Raw genomic sequence first — 19,214 nt, 5'->3', positions numbered from 1 at the left:
CCCTTCCTCAATGTCATACGTGGCATTTAGGACGGTGCTAGCTCCCTCACACAAGTCAATGGTCACTTAACGAGTCTAGTTCTGATACGACCATCTGTCTGGCAAGGCTGCCACTATCGACCCTGCTACATGTCATGGCGCTGGCATCCCTCAAGTCTGCGCTCACGTAACTCACACTTCGGTTGTAGAGCATGCGCTGATGGTTCGCTCCTTTTGGTTCGATCGGGAGCGAAAACATGACAGACACTGAAGCGATCATGACACACAGAGCAGCGGCAGGCATCTCGATGAACTGTAGCGCCGCCAATAGGACGCGGCCTCTCCTACACATACACATTATGTGTCTTTAATGCAGTGGTCTCCATTGCCTTATGCATCCTCATTCCGCTGATTATTGCTAATAGTTCCACCTTTAGAAGCAGTTTCAAACTAGAAGGACACCTGCCCTGAGATGAGTGGGTGTTGTGTGTCGTTTTCATCATCATCATTCATCCCCATTACGGTCGGAGGAAGGAACGGCAAACCCCCTCCATTAGGACCTTGCCTAGTACAGCGGTGCGGGTCTCCCGCATCGTTCCCCTACGTTCTTTCAAGAAACATGGGACTTCATTTCCATTCCATATATTAGAAGAAGAAACGAAAAGGTTAAGGTGTTCGAGTAGGTTCCCTACACACAGTTTTAATCTGCCAGGTTCAAATCGTTCAAATGGCTCTGAGCACTATGGAACTTAACTTCTGAGGCCATCAGTCCCCTAGAACTTAGAACTACTTAAACCTAACTAACCTAAGAACATCACACACATCCATGCCCGAGGCAGGATTCGAACCTGCGACCGTAGCGGTCGCGCGGTTCCAGACTGTAGTGCCTAAAACCGCTCGGCCACTCCGGCCGGCAATCTGCCAGGAAGTTTCCTATGAGCGCATAGTCCGCTGCAGAGTGAATATTTCGTTCTGAACCTGTGCTTCTTTGTGGACATCGAGGCATTACGAAGTGCTTCTTTACGACTACACACTTGAGTCAAATCTCTGCTCCTGGCTTATGAGGCAGGAGAATTCTTGATTCGTGTCCGGCATTGTACGGAAGTAGTTTCGACCCTGAAAGTTTGCGGAAACTTGTTTCCCGTCCTCTGTGTTGTCAGCACTTTTAGTTACACGAGGTACTTGGTCTGCACTAACGCCAGCAGCACTGAGCAGTTCGTCGCTGCAGAATTACTCTTCTCATCAGTGAATTCGGTTATAAACACATCACGGCTCGGCAGATAGGGACTGTTTAACAGAAAATGTGCTAAGTTCCATTTGCTTGATCTCTGAGCTCTTTATTGTCAGTACGTGTTAACTTCTATGGTAATCAGTATAAACTACCTAGCGTTTCTGTCTTAAAAAGCAGGGCGTGTCTTCGAGTCAAGTCACAGATATTTTGCCAATCTCAAATTTAGACTAATACGCAGGAGTTAACGTTCTGTTTCTATACTTATTCAATTTGCATAATTTTGTTTGACAGTTGTTTTATAATACATAACTTATCATCAGTACCCAATTCTTTTACTGTTCGTAGGATTAGACTCCCAGTATCGATCCTGATTAAGATAGAGAGGAGTATTGTCAAGCCTGGGGAACGAACTCACATTTTATTCCCCGTTGCAGGTTGTCAATGGCAGGGTTAATTCGATTCACTTTTTAGGTTGGACCGCACGGTTGTGAACACTACATTGACAGCTATCACACATACACACGCTGTTGGGGGTATCATTGGAACATTTTAGAAAAAAAGGCTAATATTCACAATGTTACAAAACTAAATTTCAACAAATATCGCCTCTCGCCTTTGATGGTCTACGATGGTCATCATTATGCTCAGTTCTAGAGCGTTCAGACACGCTGCTCAACATTGTACAACTTATGTATCATTTGCACGTCCTTCTTTCTAGTGTGTCGTTTACCCGCAGCTGTTATTTAAACAGTTGTACGTATGACAGGACACCTAGCCGGTGCTAATGATCACAATCTCGAGCATGAAGTATCCGCATTTTATCTTTGCTGAGATTTATTCATGCATCACACGTCAGACAACACAGCTTTGTCTTTACTAGATCACAACCAACAACAGACGGTTTGAGCTGCACGATTTGTGCGCTCGCCAATCAATAGCGTGCCTCCACATCACACAGGGTTTCCTAATTTACAAACTGTTAGCCTAACCAGGTCGAGATTACACACTCTTTTTGCCAACTATTTTTTCTTTGATTTTCTTGCTACCCGATTAAATAGGAATGCAACAAAAGAGTTCTCGTTACAATACTCATCGAAAGTTGGTAAATTATGTTAAATTAAATGTACTTTTCGTTTCAGTAAATTCATAGTGAGTAAATATTTACGAATAAACATGCTACTGTACCTTCTACAGATCACAACTGAAATAGTCCTCATGGATATGGAATAAGTAAAGAAAAATATTAAACAAACTTTTCCTTAGAAAGCAAAAAATGTAAATGTACACTGAGGTGCATGAGATAAGGCTTAGACTATTGTATCCATACATCTTCAAACAGAAAAATCATTTTACAACTTTTTTATGTAATGATCGCATTACTGCACTAAATTTGTAGAGAAGTCAGATTGCGGCTGGTCCCGACGGAGGTTCGAGTCCTCCCTCGGGCATGGGTGTGTGTGTTCGTCCTTAGGATAATTTAGGTTAAGTAGTGTGTAAGCTTAGGGACTGACGACCTTAGCAGTTAAGTCCCATAAGATTTCACAACATTTGAACATTTTTTTAAAGTGAGATTGTACTAACATTGGCTTTATTTGATATCATTATTAACATATTCACATCATCAGTTGGTTTTACTAAGAAAGTCATCAGTTAAGTAGAAGGTGTTGGCCGCCCATAAATCTTCTAGGATCTTCTTAATCTTAACTTCATTCCTAGTTCATTATTTATCGGTGGCTGGCAAATTATTGATAAAGTGTGTTTTTGAATAATGGACACCTTTTGGACTATATTACGTGACTTAGTCTTTGTATAGATTATTCTTATTTCTAGTACTAATTCCATGAACTGAGCTGTTGATTTGAAAAAGATTTTTTTTAATAGCACATTTAAGGTACAAGCAGTAGTTAGCATCTGCTTCCCTAAACAGGCCACTGCAGGATGTTCTTGAGTTGACAAACAAATAATTCTTACTGAACGTTTGTGGACTCGAGGAACATTAGCTTGGCTTGATGAGATACCCCAAAAATTAATCCACTGTGATATTCTGGATTGAAGATAATCATAGTATGCCAGATTTTTTGTTTTTGTATCACATATGTCTGACAACATTTTCGCTGTAAATAGAGATTTATTTAGGAGCTTCAGTAATTACGTGATATGCTCCTCCAAGTTGAATTTATTATCAAACTGTGTAATCCCAGAAATTTAACACTGTCAGCTTCTTCCCTGTGCTTGTCATCATGTTTCAGGTACGTACTTGTGGGAAACGTCTCACCGGTTCTAAACTGCATGAAGTAAATTTCGTCAAAGTTTAATTACGAAGAATTGGCTAGGAAGCATTTATTAATGTCCATGAAAATGTTATTAACCGATCGTTCTAAGACTATACAGCACTTTATTTGGTTTTCGTTGCAGTGTGCAATAAATACAAGAAACATAATTTGGAAAATGAAAAGATTTTATGAAATAAAATTGTTGGTAAGGCGGGCGCCAGGCTGAGATTCATTGGGAGAGCCCTTAGAAAATGTAGTCCATCAACAAAGGAGGTGGCTTACAAAACACTCGTTCGACCTGGAGTATTGCTCTTCAGTGGGGGATCCGTACCAGGTCGGGTTGATAGAGGAGATAGAGAAGATCCAAAGAAGAGCGGCGCGTTCCATCACAGGGTTATCTGGTAAGCGTGATAGCGGTACGGAGATGTTTAGCAAACTCAAGTGGCAGACTCTGCAAGAGAGGCGCTCTGCATCGCGGTGTAGCTTGCTCGCCAGGTTTCGAGAGGGTGCGTTTCTGGATGAGGTATCGAATATATTGCTACCCCCAACTTATACCTCCCGAGGAGATCACGAATGTAAAATTAGAGAGATTCGAGCGCGCACGGTGGCTTTCCGGCAGTCGTTCTCCCCGCAAACCATACGCGACTGGAACAGAAAAGTGAGGTAATGACAGTGGCACGTAGTGCCCTCCGCCAGACACCTTTGTGTGGCTTGCCGAGTATAAATGTAGATGTAAATTAGCGTTAGCTGGAAATATTTAGGCAGTATAGTTACAGATGGAACACAATGTGTTTTGAAGTAGCAACCGTACCCCTCCCCGTCGACGTTGGAATCTAGACAGGAGCTGTGTACAAGAGCCGCAGCTAGACAACTGGATGAACCATGTCTCGACTGGAGAGACACGTGATACAGCGACGACACGAGAAAGACTACCTGGACTGTGGCAGCCGCTGCACGGCGTCAAGTCACGTCCACTCTCCTTCGGTTCCGTTTCCAGGTACAGCGCGGAATGAAAGCATAAAATCAGCAATGCATCCGAGCGTTGCCGCGGGAACAATACAGAAGAAATGAACGCGCGTGCACCCAGCGCCAGAGCGGAAATTCTGCCGGCCATACGCGGGAAGCGGAAAAGCGCGGCAACAGCACGATCAAATTTGTAGCAGCCAGAGGCGTGCATTGGCCGCGCGCCGAATTAGCTTCGGCACATCGGAAGCGAAATAATGCACACTGCCGCCCGTCGATGCCGGGTGGAATCACCGCTGCGTGTATGCTCATATACGTGTATGTTTTTGCGTGTGTATACAATACGGAAAATGGTGTGTACGCAATAGTGTTGCGATGGCTGCCCCCTCGCCTCTCGAACCCACACACACACACACACACACACACACACACACACACACACACACACACACACTTGCGCGCATGGTCGCATGCAGCGATGTACAGATACACTAACAGCGCAAGAGAGAACAAGAGCCGCAGAAGGGGAAGAGGAGAATCGAGGAGGCGTGTGCACGTGCTGCTTGGATAACCCAGGAAAACACGACACAAATAAACAGGAAACGGGCGATACAATGACTGACGCGACGACTGGGACAGTACTCTGCTTGTGTTCACACACACACACAGTGGGGCAGGGGAGGCATCTCCTGCAATAACTCGCGACGCTGTCAATATTACAAAACAAGATAACACTTCCATTAGCGCAAAGAGAGCGGGGGTGGTGCCGGGGCTGCGTGCGTGTTCCGTGTGTGACACGTAGGCAGGGCACGCGCCGGAGTTTTGACGCTCGCTTGATTTTCAACGGACGCGCTCGCACGCACGCGCGCATTTTATTAACGTTACGTCACTGATGAAGTGTCGCGCCCAGTCGTCCCTTTGACAGCATGGACGGCATCAAGGAGTGGGGGCCGATGGGGGCCATCTAGCAGCGGGGCGGAGAATAGCGTGGCTTGGCCCCTACTGCTCGTGTGTATTTGTGTGTGTGTGTGTGTGTGTGTGTGTATGTGTGTGTGTGCGCGCTGTCTTCCAAATGAGCTCGCGCTCCCCGGCCACAGTCGAGCTCGCACTGTTGCTGCCGGACCGGGTTGGACTAACCCGGAAGTGATGAGGGTGGGATTATCGCCTCGAAAACTACCGACCGCCGACTTGGTGTAGACTGTGGCTGCTGCCAGCCCACCGCCTGCAATTAGCTCGCGCTTAGCAGATAGTTGCTAGAGGGTAGCAGCGTGGGTGAGCCACCGCTGCGGATTCTCTGCTCGGTTGGTCAGGAGCTCTAAACAAACCTCTTATCTGACGAAGAGAACAAGGCAAGTGCCGTAACCCCATACTTCGCTCATTGAAAGAGGCGTCAAAATAACCGAACACGTCTATCGGTGCTTACGTAAATATTCGACCATTTCTGAGCAAACGCGATCAAAGTTCTCGGGGTACTGTATGTGCCTGTTAGCACACTATAATTCGACTGTATCAGCGGTAGTGTGGCGAGCATGGCGGCTGCACAGTTTTGCACCCTGAGTTCGAAATCCAATTGTTTTTATTTTTATCTACGCAAGTCCATAGAAGAATACTAGACGAATATTTTGCAATGTGTGTTGAAATAGCCGGGCGGCATTAGCCGAGCGGTCTGAGGCGTTGCAGTCGTGGATTGTGCGGCTGGTCTCGGCGGAGGTTGGAGTACTCCCTCGGGCATGGGTGTGTGTGTTTGTCCTTAGGATAATTTAGGTTAAGTAGTGTGTAAGCTTAGGGACTGATGAAAAAAATGGCTCTGAGCACTATGGGACTTAACATTTGTGGTCATCAGTCCCCTAGAATTTAGAACTACTTAAACCTAACTAACCTAAGGACATCACACACATCCATGCCCGAGGCAGGATTCGAACCTGCGACCGTAGCGGTCACGCAGTTCCAAACTGAAGGGCCTAGAACAGCAAGGCCACACCGGCCGGCTAGGGACTGATGACCTTAGCAGTTAAGCCCCATAAGATTTCACACACATTTGAACATTTTTTGTGTTGAAATAACATTGTTCTGATTAGTCTACTAATTATCTGTCTGGTGAATGAATTTACATAAAATAAAATAAAACAATGAGAAAATTACATGAAATTGTTTCCGGTGAAATTCGGATAGTGTATGGTATCATGATTCATAATCAATTGTAAGCGTCAGTTTTCGTAAAAATTATCCGTTATGTGTAGTTTACAGCGAAATCATTTGCCGATGCGGAAAATCTCCAACAACGTTAACGATGTTTCTTACCCAAGTGAGGCTCAAACGAAGTCACTGTGGTAAACCTACCTTCACGAGATGCTCGTGGTGTTAGGAGTTCCTATGTTTCAAATGTTTCTCCGATATGCATCATCCAGGGAAGCGCAGCAAATCATCCTGAAGAATAAACATAAGAGTAATATGCAAGAATTAATGTAAGAACACACATAAGAGTAAAACATATAAATATGAGAATTTAAAAGCATTGAAATCTCAGGAAATATCATCGACACTTACGTTACATAAAAATGTATGACACTTATTGCACAGTTGTAATTTTACAGTTAATATAAATTACTTGTATGCCCTAATTTGAAATGAAATAAGCTTCTACGAACATAGGCAGATAAATGAAACAAAATAAAATAACATTTTAAGAAACTGGATTTCGAATACGGGGCGCAAAAGCGCAAAGCCACGACGTCACCCTCTGTGGCAACGCTTCGCAACAACTTCCCACCCTGCTAAAAGACATATAAATTGAGGCGAAAATTTTGACCGCAGTTTTCTAGGAAACTTAGGTTCTACGGATAAGTGGAGAGATATGTTCGCTTATTTTGATTCCTCTTTCGCTGACCCAAGTGCCTGGGAAATCGAGTCATGGCCCTTGCCGTGTTCTCCTCGTCAACTCTTGCGTAAACATTTGTACAAGAGGTGGTGGGCCAAGTGGCACAAGGGTTCCATTATGGCCAAAAAGGTCCCGTCGACATCTGGGTCATTGGAGGTGGAGTAGCAGGTGAGGTTGCCAAGGATGGATGCATGTCGATCGAACACTCTTGTGCTACAAAATACCGTAAGATTTGAATCGATTGTAACTGTGAGGCTAATAATGCGTTAACAGTAGTTCCAACATCAACGGATAGATCATGCCACGTCACCTTTCATTTACCTGTGATGTCATCGTACCAGTGCAGGTGCATGGGCATGCTTCTTATGAAATAGCTTTGTCTGACGTTAGACAATGATTTGACGCATGGGACAGCGATATGTACCTATGCAGTGTGCGGTAGTATCGCGCACATAATGCATAAAACGGTTTTGCATTGGTGAGCGTCATTTCTGCTCAGGTGACTCATGTGAAAAAGTGTCCTACGTGATTACGACTGCACGACGAGAATTAACACACTTTGAAAGCGTAATGGTAGTTGGAGCAAGATGCATGGGACATTATCCCGGAAATCCTTAGGGAATTCAATATTCCGAGAGCCACATCGTCAATAGTGTGCCGAGTATAACAAATTTCAGGGATTACTTCTTACCACGGGCACGGCCTACTATTTAGGGGCTCCGGAACGCCCTATACTTGCAATGTTAAAATAACGCTTATGAATTACATCTTTCCTCACAAAGTATTTGAGGTAGTAAGTTGAACTTCTTACAGATTATTTATTGGAATATGGGCTACAACTTAACACAGGGATTTTACAAAATTTTAGTTCAGTTATTAAAGATGATTTTTTTCAATTGTAATGAAAATTCACAACATTTTTTTGCAATTTTTTATTACATATTCAAAAATATACAGTTTTTTGGAACAAGGCTGTGTCAAATTATGCAGAAGGTACTGTGTAACATTTACTGAAAGTTTGAAACAAATATGTTTGGAAGATCCTTAGAAAACATGTAATTAGTATGAGAAAATAAAAGTTTTGCGAATCGAGCGACAAAGATCGGATTAACTTTTTAGTGCATTCCAGGTCCATAGGATGGATTATCTTCATCCTCTGCAAACTCCTCCTCCAGCTTCCTCTTGTTCCTCCTCCTGTTTACTCTTGCTCGTATTTCTAGACTCTTTACAGCCCTGTCTGCAGCCCGAAGGCGTTCCTTGTCTAAAGCAAGCATCGCTCGTACCATGTTAGAACCTATCTTCATTCCCATATTTCTAAATACCTTGCACCTTACAATGTTGCCATCATTAAAAGTCGCAACAGCATCATACACACCAAAGTGAAGTGTTTCTATTCCAACAAATACAGTCTTGTGGATTCTCGACCATATAACACTATTTACACTTTCATTGGGGTTTTGAGTTTTTCCGTGAATACACTTTTTCAACAGTTCAGGTGCTGTTAAGTCTCTGAAAATAAGTTTTATCACCTCCATTATTGCATGAGGCAGACTATGCTTATGAGTGTATACTTCACCAGTTAGCAATCCTTTGTTATATTTACACCAACAAGCTATGTTGGGGATTTTCATCGTCTTTATTGTTTACAGTAATAACACATACTACATCTACATCTACATCTACATTCATACTCCGCAAGCCACCCAACGGTGTGTGGCGGAGGGCACTTTACGTGCCACTGTCATTACCTCCCTTTCCTGTTCCAGTCGCGTATGGTTCGCGGGAAGAACGACTGTCTGAAAGCCTCCGTGCGCGCTCTAATCTCTCTAATTTTACATTCGTGATCTCCTCGGGAGGTATAAGTAGGGGGAAGCAATATACTCGATACCCCATCCAGAAACGCACCCTCTCGAAACCTGGCGAGCAAGCTACACCGCGATGCAGAGCGCCTCTCTTGCAGAGTCTGCCACTTGAGTTTGCTAAACATCTCCGTAACGCTATCACGGTTACCAAATAACCCTGTGACGAGACGAGCCGCTCTTCTTTGGATCTTCTCTATCTCCTCCGTCAACCCGATCTGGTACGGATCCCACACTGATGAGCAATACTCAAGTATAGGTCGAACGAGTGTTTTGTAAGCCACCTCCTTTGTTGATGGACTACATTTTCTAAGCACTCTCCCAATGAATCTCAACCTGGCACCTGCCTTACCAACAATTAATTTTATATGATCATTCCACTTCAAATCGTTCCGCACGCATACTCCCAGATATTTTACAGAAGTAACTGCTACCAATTTTTGTTCCGCTATCATATAATCATACAATAAAGGATCCTTCTTTCTATGTATTCGCAATATATTACATTTGTCTATGTTAAGGGACAGTTGCCACTCCCTGCACCAAGTGCCTATCCGCTGCAGATCTTCCTGCATGTCGCTACAATTTTCTAATGCTGCAACTTCTCTGTATACTACAGCATCATCCGCGAAAAGCCGCATGGAACTTCCGACACTATCTACTAGGTCATTTATATATATTGTGAAAAGCAATGGTCCAATAACACTCCCCTGTGGCACGCCAGAGGTTACCTTAACGTCTGTAGATGTCTCTCCATTGATGACAACATGCTGTGTTCTGTTTGCTAAAAACTCTTCAATCCAGCCACACAGCTGGTCTGATATTCCGTAGGCTCTTACTTTGTTTATCAGGCGACAGTGCGGAACTGTATCGAACGCCTTCCGGAAGTCAAGAAAAATAGCATCTACCTGGGAGCCTGTATCTAATATTTTCTGGGTCTCATGAACAAATAACGCGAGTTGGGTCTCACACGATCGCTGTTTCCGGAATCCATGTTGATTCCTACATAGTAGATTCTGGGTTTCCAAAAACGACATGATACTCGAGCAAAAAACATGTTCTAAAATTCTACAACAGATCGACGTCAGAGATATAGGTCTATAGTTTTGCGCATCTGCTCGACGACCCTTCTTGAAGACTGGGACTACCTGTGCTCTTTTCCAATCATTTGGAACCCTCCGTTCCTCTAGAGACTTGCGGTACACGGCTGTTAGAAGGGGGGCAAGTTCTTTCGCGTACTCTGTGTAGAATCGAATTGGTATCCCGTCAGGTCCAGTGGACTTTCCTCTGTTGAGTGATTTCAGTTGCTTTTCTATTCCTTGGACACTTATTTCGATGTCAGCCATTTTTTCGTTTGTGCGAGGATTTAGAGAAGGAACTGCAGTGCGGTCTTCCTCTGTGAAACAGCTTTGGAAAAAGGTGTTTAGTATTTCAGCTTTACGCGTGTCGTCCTCTGTTTCAATGCCATCATCATCCCGGAGTGTCTGGATATGCTGTTTCGAGCCACTTACTGATTTAACGTAAGACCAGAACTTCCTAGGATTTTCTGTCAAGTCTGTACATAGAATTTTACTTTCGAATTCACTGAACGCTTCACGCATAGCACTCCTCACGCTTACTTTGACATCGTTTAGCTTCTGTTTGTCTGAGAGGTTTTGGCTGCGTTTAAACTTGGAGTGAAGCTCTCTTTGTTTTCGCAGTAGTTTCCTAACTTTGTTGTTGTACCACGGTGGGTTTTTCCCGTCCCTCACAGTTTTACTCGGCACGTACCTGTCTAAAACGCATTTTACGATTGCCTTGAACTTTTTCTATAAACACTCAACATTGTCAGTGTCGGAACAGAAATTTTCGTTTTGATCTGTTAGGTAGTCTGAAATCTGCCTTCTATTACTCTTGCTAAACAGATAAACCTTCCTCCCTTTTTTTATATTCCTATTAACTTCCATATTCAGGGATGCTGCAACGGCCTTATGATCACTGATTCCCTGTTCTGCATTTACAGAGTCGAAAAGTTCGGGTCTGTTTGTTATCAGTAGGTCCAAGATGTTATCTCCACGAGTCGGTTCTCTGTTTAATTGCTCGAGGTAATTTTCGGATAGTGCACTCAGTATAATGTCACTCGATGCTCTGTCCCTACCACCCGTCCTAAACATCTGAGTGTCCCAGTCTATATCTGGTAAATTGAAATCTCCACCTAAGACTATAACATGCTGGGGAAATTTATGTGAAATGTATTCCAAATTTTCTCTCAGTTGTTCTGCCACTAACGCTGCTGAGTCGGGAGGTCGGTAAAAGGAGCCAATTATTAACCCAGCTCGGTTGTTGAGTGTAACCTCCACCCATAATAATTCACAGGAACTATCCACTTCTACTTCACTACAGGATAAACTACTACTAACAGCGACGAACACTCCACCACCGGTTGCATGCAATCTATCCTTCCTAAACACCGTCTGTACCTTTGTAAAAATTTCGGCAAAATTTATCTCTGGCTTAAGCCAGCTCTCTGTACCTATAACGATTTCAGCTTCGGTGCTTTCTATCAGCGATTGAAGTTCCGGTACTTTACCAACGCAGCTTCGACAGTTTACAATTACAATACCGATTGCTGCTTGGTCCCCGCATGTCCTGACTTTGCTCCGCACCCTTTGAGGCTGTTGCCCTTTCTGTACTTGCCCGAAGCCATCTAACCTAAAAAACCGCCCAGTCCACGCCACACAACCCCTGCTATCCGTGTAGCCGCTTGCTGCGTGTAGTGGACTCCTGACCTATCCAGCGGAACCCGAAACCCCACCACCCTATGGCGCAAGTCGAGGAATCTGCAGCCCACATGGTCGCAGAACCGTCTCAGCCTCTGATTCAGACCCTCCACTCGGCTCTGTACCAAAGGTCCGCAGTCAGTCCTGTCGACGATGCTGCAGATGGTGAGCTCTGCTTTCATCCCGCTAGCGAGACTGGCAGTCTTCACCAAATCAGATAGCCGCCGGAAGCCAGACAGGATTTCCTCCGATCCATAGCGACACACATCATTGGTGCCGACATGAGCGACCACCTGCAGATGGGTGCACCCTGTACCCTTCATGGCATCCGGAAGGACCCTTTCCACATCTGGAATGACTCCCCCCGGTATGCACACGGAGTGCACATTGGTTTTCTTCCCCTCTCTTGCTGCCATTTCCCTAAGGGGAAATTCCAACATTTCTCCTTTTCTTAAAAGCCTTCAGAGGATTTCTAATAACTTTACTTTTACTCATTATTATACACTCCTGGAAATTGAAATAAGAACACCGTGAATTCATTGTCCCAGGAAGGGGAAACTTTATTGACACATTCCTGGGGTCAGATACATCACATGATCACACTGACAGAACCACAGGCACATAGACACAGGCAACAGAGCATGCACAATGTCGGCACTAGTACAGTGTATATCCACCTTTCGCAGCAATGCAGGCTGCTATTCTCCCATGGAGACGATCGTAGAGATGCTGGATGTAGTCCTGTGGAACGGCTTGCCATGCCATTTCCACCTGGCGCCTCAGTTGGACCAGCGTCCGTGCTGGACGTGCAGACCGCGTGAGACGACGCTTCATCCAGTCCAAAACATGCTCAATGGGGGACAGATCCGGAGATCTTGCTGGCCAGGGTAGTTGACTTACACCTTCTAGAGCACGTTGTGTGGCACGGGATACATGCGGACGTGCATTGTCCTGTTGGAACAGCAAGTTCCCTTGCCGGTCTAGGAATGGTAGAACGATGGGTTCGATGACGGTTTGGATGTACCGTGCACTATTCAGTGTCCCCTCGACGATCACCAGTGGTGTACGGCCAGTGTAGGAGATCGCTCCCCACACCATGATGCCGGGTGTTGGCCCTGTGTGCCTCGGTCGTATGCAGTCCTGATTGTGGCGCTCACCTGCACGGCGCCAAACACGCATACGACCATCATTGGCACCAAGGCAGAAGCGACTCTCATCGCTGAAGACGACACGTCTCCATTCGTCCCTCCATTCACGCCTGTCGCGACACCACTGGAGGCGGGCTGCACGATGTTGGGGCGTGAGCGGAAGACGGGCTAACGGTGTGCGGGACCGTAGCCCAGCTTCATGGAGACGGTTGCGAATGGTCCTCGCCGATACCCCAGGAGCAACAGTGTCCCTAATTTGCTGGGAAGTGGCGGTGCGGTCCCCTACGGCACTGCGTAGGATCCTACTGTCTTGGCGTGCATCCGTGCGTCGCTGCGGTCCGGTCCCAGGTCGACGGGCACGTGCACCTTCCGCCGACCACTGGCGACAACATCGATGTACTGTGGAGACCTCACGCCCCACGTGTTGAGCAATTCGGCGGTACGTCCACCCGGCCTCCCGCATGCCCACTATACGCCCTCGCTCAAAGTCCGTCAACTGCACATACGGTTCACGTCCACGCTGTCGCGGCATGCTACCAGTGTTAAAGACTGCGATGGAGCTCCGTATGCCACGGCTGACACTGACGGCGGCGGTGCACAAATGCTGCGCAGCTAGCGCCATTCGACGGCCAACACCGCGGTTCCTGGTGTGTCCGCTGTGCCGTGCGTGTGATCATTGCTTGTACAGCCCTCTCGCAGTGTCCGGAGCAAGTATGATGGGTCTGACACAACGGTGTCAATGTGTTCTTTTTTCCATTTCCAGGAGTGTACTTCAACAAAACAGAGACTCAAGAAACAGAATTAATAACGAATATTTTCGAGATAACGGCAGAGTAAATAAACATGAAACAATCGACAATCACACCAGCGATATATATTGAACCATCACAGGTTAGCCACAACACATACTTTATCTCACATCACTAAAATGTACCTGATGAACACGGACGTTAATAATAACACCATTTGACAGCAGTTTAACAGCGCCACAGTGGGTCACGCCCATGTAGAACACATTTCAAAAATTTTTTTAAAAATAGTTGTAGTCTTCGGAATTGAATATATTATATATCTATTAAAAGGTAATAGTCTCCAGATTCAGAAAACGCAAAAAAGTAAAAATTGAACTTTTCATGATTTTGAGCCTTTCCGGAGCCCCTTAACGACCGAGAGCCACCGCGTTTGCTTGGAGTTGTCAGTGTGAAAAGCAACACAGCGTGAAATAGTAGCAAAAAACAATTCGGACGTTCGACGACATTTCTCGTTAGCGGGCTATGGCATCCGGGGAAGGACTCGAGTGCCTTTGCTAACAGCACGGCATCGCCTGCAGCGCCTCTCCTGTGAGAGCTGGTGATAGGGTTCGACCTTACGAAGCCATGAACCCAGGTTGTCAACAAAGGCACTGTGCAAACTAATGGTGTTTGGTTTGCGGGGCACTCAACTGCGCCGTCATCAGCGCCCGTGCAAAGTCCCAATTTCTACACAGACCAATCTAGCCACTGCGACGAACGACGACGACGACGACGATGATGATGATAATCATAATGATGAAATGATAAGGACAACACAAACACCCAGCGCCCATGCAGAGAAAAATCCCCAACACGGCCAGCAACCGAACCCGGGACCCCGCGATTCAGAGGCAGCAACGCTAGCCACTAGACCACGAGCTGCGGACTCCATAATGGTGAAAGCTGTGTTTACCTGAAATGGACTGGGCCCTCTGCCCGACTAAACTGATCGTTGACTGGGAATGGTTATGTTCGGCTAAATCGAGACCGTTTGCAGCGATTGATGTTCATGTTCCCAAACAGCGACGCCATGTTTTCAGGAAACAATTGTTTGCGATTGGTCTGAAGAGCGTTCTAGACATTTCGAACGAATGAGTTGGCCTCCCAGATCACGCAACATGAATCCCAGAGAGTACACTAATGGCCTCTATTAGGGGGAAGACTTGTTCCATGACGTGATAGAAGAACAAATGCGAATGGATATAGAAGAGATAGGGGACCCAGTATTACTGTCAGAATATAAAAGACCTTTGGAGAACTTAAGATAGAATCAGGTAGAAGGGACAGATAACTTTCCATCAGAAATTCTAAAATCATCGAAAGAAGTGGCAACAAATCGACTATTCACGATGGTGTGCACAATACGTGAGTTTTGCGATATATCATCTGACTTTCAGAAGAACATCACCCACACAGTTCCGAAGACTACGAGAATTATCGCTCAATCAGCATAACAGTTCATGCACACAACTTGGAGGATGTGGTACAAGTTGATCCAATTTGGCTTTAAGAAAGGTAAACGCACCAGGGAGGTAGTTCTGACGTTGTGGTTGATAATGAAAGCTAGACTAAAGAAAAATCAGTACACTTTTGGAGGATCTGTCAACCAGGAAAAAAGCGTTCGAAAATGTCAAATGGTGCAAGATGTTCGACATTCTGAGAAAAATAGGGGTTAGCTATTGGGAAGACGAGTAATACACAATATATTCAAGAGCCACAAGGTAACAATAAGAGTGGAACTGCTCTGATTAAAACGAGTATAAGACAGGGAAGTATTCCATCGCTCATACTGTTCAGTCTACACATCGAAGAAGTAATGATGAAAATAAAAAAACAAGAGTGAAATGAAAATTCCAGGGGAAAGGATATCAATGATAAGATTCGCTGATGACGTTGCTATTCTCAATAACAGTGAAGAAAGACAATCTGCTAAACTGAATGAAGTCTAATGAGTACAGAGTATGGACTCAGAGTAAATCGAAGGAAGACGAAAGTAATGAGAAATACAGTAGCAGAAATGAGAACAGCGAGAAACTTAACATCAGGACTGGCGGTCACAAGGTAGATAAAGTTAAGGAATTCTGCTACCTAGGCAGCAAAATAGCTCGTCATAGAAGGAGCAAGGAGGACATAAAAAGCAGACTAACACTGGCAAAAAGGGAATTTCTGGCGAAGACAAGTCTACTAGTATCAAACATAGGCCTTAATCTGTGAATGAAATTTCTGGGAATGTATGTTTGGAGAACAGCACTACATGGTAGTGAAACATGGGCTGTGGGAAAACCGGAACAGAATCGAAGGTTTTGGATTTGTTGCTATTCTGTTGTATATGTTCTGCACAGAGTAGAAGAAGGTACAGGATGGTCGGACATCTTTTAAGAATCCACGGAATCACTTCCGTTCTACTAGAGGGAGCTGTGTACGGTAAAAGCTCTAGAGGAAGACAGAGATTGGAATACATCTAGAAAAGAACTGAGGACGTAGGTTGCAACTCTGAGATGAAAAGGTGGGCCGCTTCAAACCAGTCAGAAGAGTGATGTATCAAAGAAAAAAAAGGAAAAAAAGTTACCCACTTAAATCTATATTTGTTAATCACGCCATAAACCTTAGATACAGGGCTATTACAAATGATTGAAGCGATTTCATAAATTCACTGTAGCTCCATTCATTGACATATGGTCACGACACACTACAGACACGTAGAAAAACTCATAAAGTTTTGTTCGGCTGAAGCCGCACTTCAGGTTTCTGCCGCCAGAGCGCTCGAGAGCGCAGTGAGACAAAATGACGACAGGAGCCGAGAAAGCGTATGTCGTTCTTGAAATGCACTCACATCAGTCAGTCATAACAGTGCAACGACACTTCAGGACGAAGTTCAACAAAGATCCACCAACTGCTAACTCCATTCGGCGATGGTATGCGCAGTTTAAAGCTTCTGGATGCCTCTGTAAGGGGAAATCAACGGGTCGGCCTGCAGTGAGCGAAGAAACGGTTGAATGCGTGCGGGCAAGTTTCACGCATAGCCCGCGGAAGTCGACGAATAAAGGAAGCAGGGAGCTAAGCGTACCACAGCCGACGGTTTGGAAAATCTTACGGAAAAGGCTAAAGCAGAAGTCTTACCGTTTACAATTGCTACAAGCCCTGACACCCGATGACAAAGTCAAACGCTTTCAATTTTCGGCGCGGTTGCAACAGCTCATGGAAGAGGATGCGTTCAGTGCGAAACTTGTTATCAGTGATGAAGCAACATTTTTTCTTAATGGTGAAGTGAACAGACACAATGTGCGAATCTGGGCGGTAGAGAATCCTCACGCATTCGTACAGCAAATTCGCAATTCACCAAAAGTTAACGTGTTTTGTGCAATCTCACGGTTTAAAATTTACGGCCCCTTTTTCTTCTGCGAAAAAAACGTTACAGGACACGTGTATCTGGACATGCTGGAAAATTGGCTCATGCCACAACTGGAGACCGACAGCGCCGACTTCATCTTTCAACAGGATGGTGCTCCACCGCACTTCCATCATGATGTTCGGCATTTCTTAAACAGGAGATTGGAAAACCGATGGATCGGTCGTGGTGGAGATCATGATCAGCAATTCATGTCATGGCCTCCACGCTCTCCCGACTTAACCTCATGCGATTTCTTTCTGTGGGGTTATGTGAAAGATTCAGTGTTTAAACCTCCTCTAACAAGAAACGTGCCAGAACTGCGAGCTCGCATCAACGATGCTTTCGAACTCACTGATGGGGACATGCTGCGCCGAGTGTGGGAGGAACTTGATTATCGGCTTGATGTCTGCCGAATCACTAAAGGGGCACATATCGAACATTTGTGAATGCCTAAAGAAACTTTTTGAGTTTTTGTATGTGTGTGCAAAGCATTGTGGAAATATCTCAAATAATAAAGTTATTGTAGAGCTGTGAAATCGCTTCAATCATTTGTAATAACCCTGTATAAAGGATAATTCCGTGACGACGTCACAAAAATTAAGGGTTGACGGAGGAAGATATACAGGGTGGTCCATCTGGAGTTTCGGATGAGATTATCTGGAAAACTATACATCGGATAAAAATAGTGGGTAAGACAAGTTCGTAAGCTCAAAGGGGGACATCAAATATTACTACACGTGACCTCCAGCCGTGCCCCCTATGGCGGAGCGTGGGGCAACATTTATATTTTAAATGGAAATCCCCATTTTTTACTGCAGATTCGGATTCTCCTCAAAAGAGTAATCAGGTTTTTTTCCTAAACATGTTATTAAACCATTGACAGATGGCGCTGAAATCCAGAAAAATTAAAATTGTGGAAGAACTCCGATTTATTTAGAATGATCCGAGGAGGACGCATCAAATCGATACAAAATGCGCACCAATCCCTTTATTACGCCAAATTAAGCTATTTTTCTTACAAAATGTATCCTACCCGCCACAGTTTTTGATGGAGGGAGGCGGAATGCTATTAAAATCTCGTCAGGGAACTCTTCACAATTGCATTACTCACCCGACTTTGGCACTACCGTGGCTAAACTGCGAACTATGGCTCAGTATAAAGGTCGGTGCAATGCGATCAGACGTCACTTCACTTTACTTTCAGATTGTGAACTGTAAACGTCAACTGACGAAAGTAAATTATTCTTTAGCGGAACATGGGTCACAATACTCCTACAGAGATTGTTGATATGATGTTAATTTTTGGTGAATGCCATAACAATTACGCTACTGCTGCGCAATTGTATTCGGATCGTTTCCCAAACAGATGACATCCAAGCGAAAACATTATTGAAATTGCACTCAACGAGTTCGAAATGGATACATGCACTGTCCACCTCGTCATCGCGAATACAATGAAAATGACGCTCGTACCCTTATCGTTCTCGTCTATGTTCAACTGGATCCCAAAATGAGTAGTCGTTCGATGCAGAGACAAACTGGAATACCGAAATCAACTGTTTTGAGGATTTTGAAGGCACATAAATATCATGCGTATCATATCACACTGACACAGGCATTAACGGGTAAAGATACGCAAATACGCGTGCATTTCTGCCAATGGGCCTTGGAAGTGATAGGAGGCGACAATGATTTTTTTTATATACGTTATATTCACCGATGAAGCCACATTCAAAAACAATGGCGAATTAAATCATCATGATTGTCATTATTGGTCCCCTGTCACTCCACACTGGCACAGAGCCGTTGACAATGAACACAAATGGTCGTTAATGGTCTCGTGTGGAATTTTAGACGTTAGACGGTTACTTCATAGGACCTCTTTTCTCTTCTTTTTTTTTTTTTTTTTTTTTTTGACCAAATGGTACTGGGAAATCTCATT

This window comes from Schistocerca nitens, chromosome 1, assembly GCF_023898315.1.
Source record: "Schistocerca nitens isolate TAMUIC-IGC-003100 chromosome 1, iqSchNite1.1, whole genome shotgun sequence".
NCBI classification, from domain to species: Eukaryota; Metazoa; Arthropoda; class Insecta; order Orthoptera; family Acrididae; genus Schistocerca; species Schistocerca nitens.
This window is presented reverse-complemented; position numbering follows the sequence as displayed.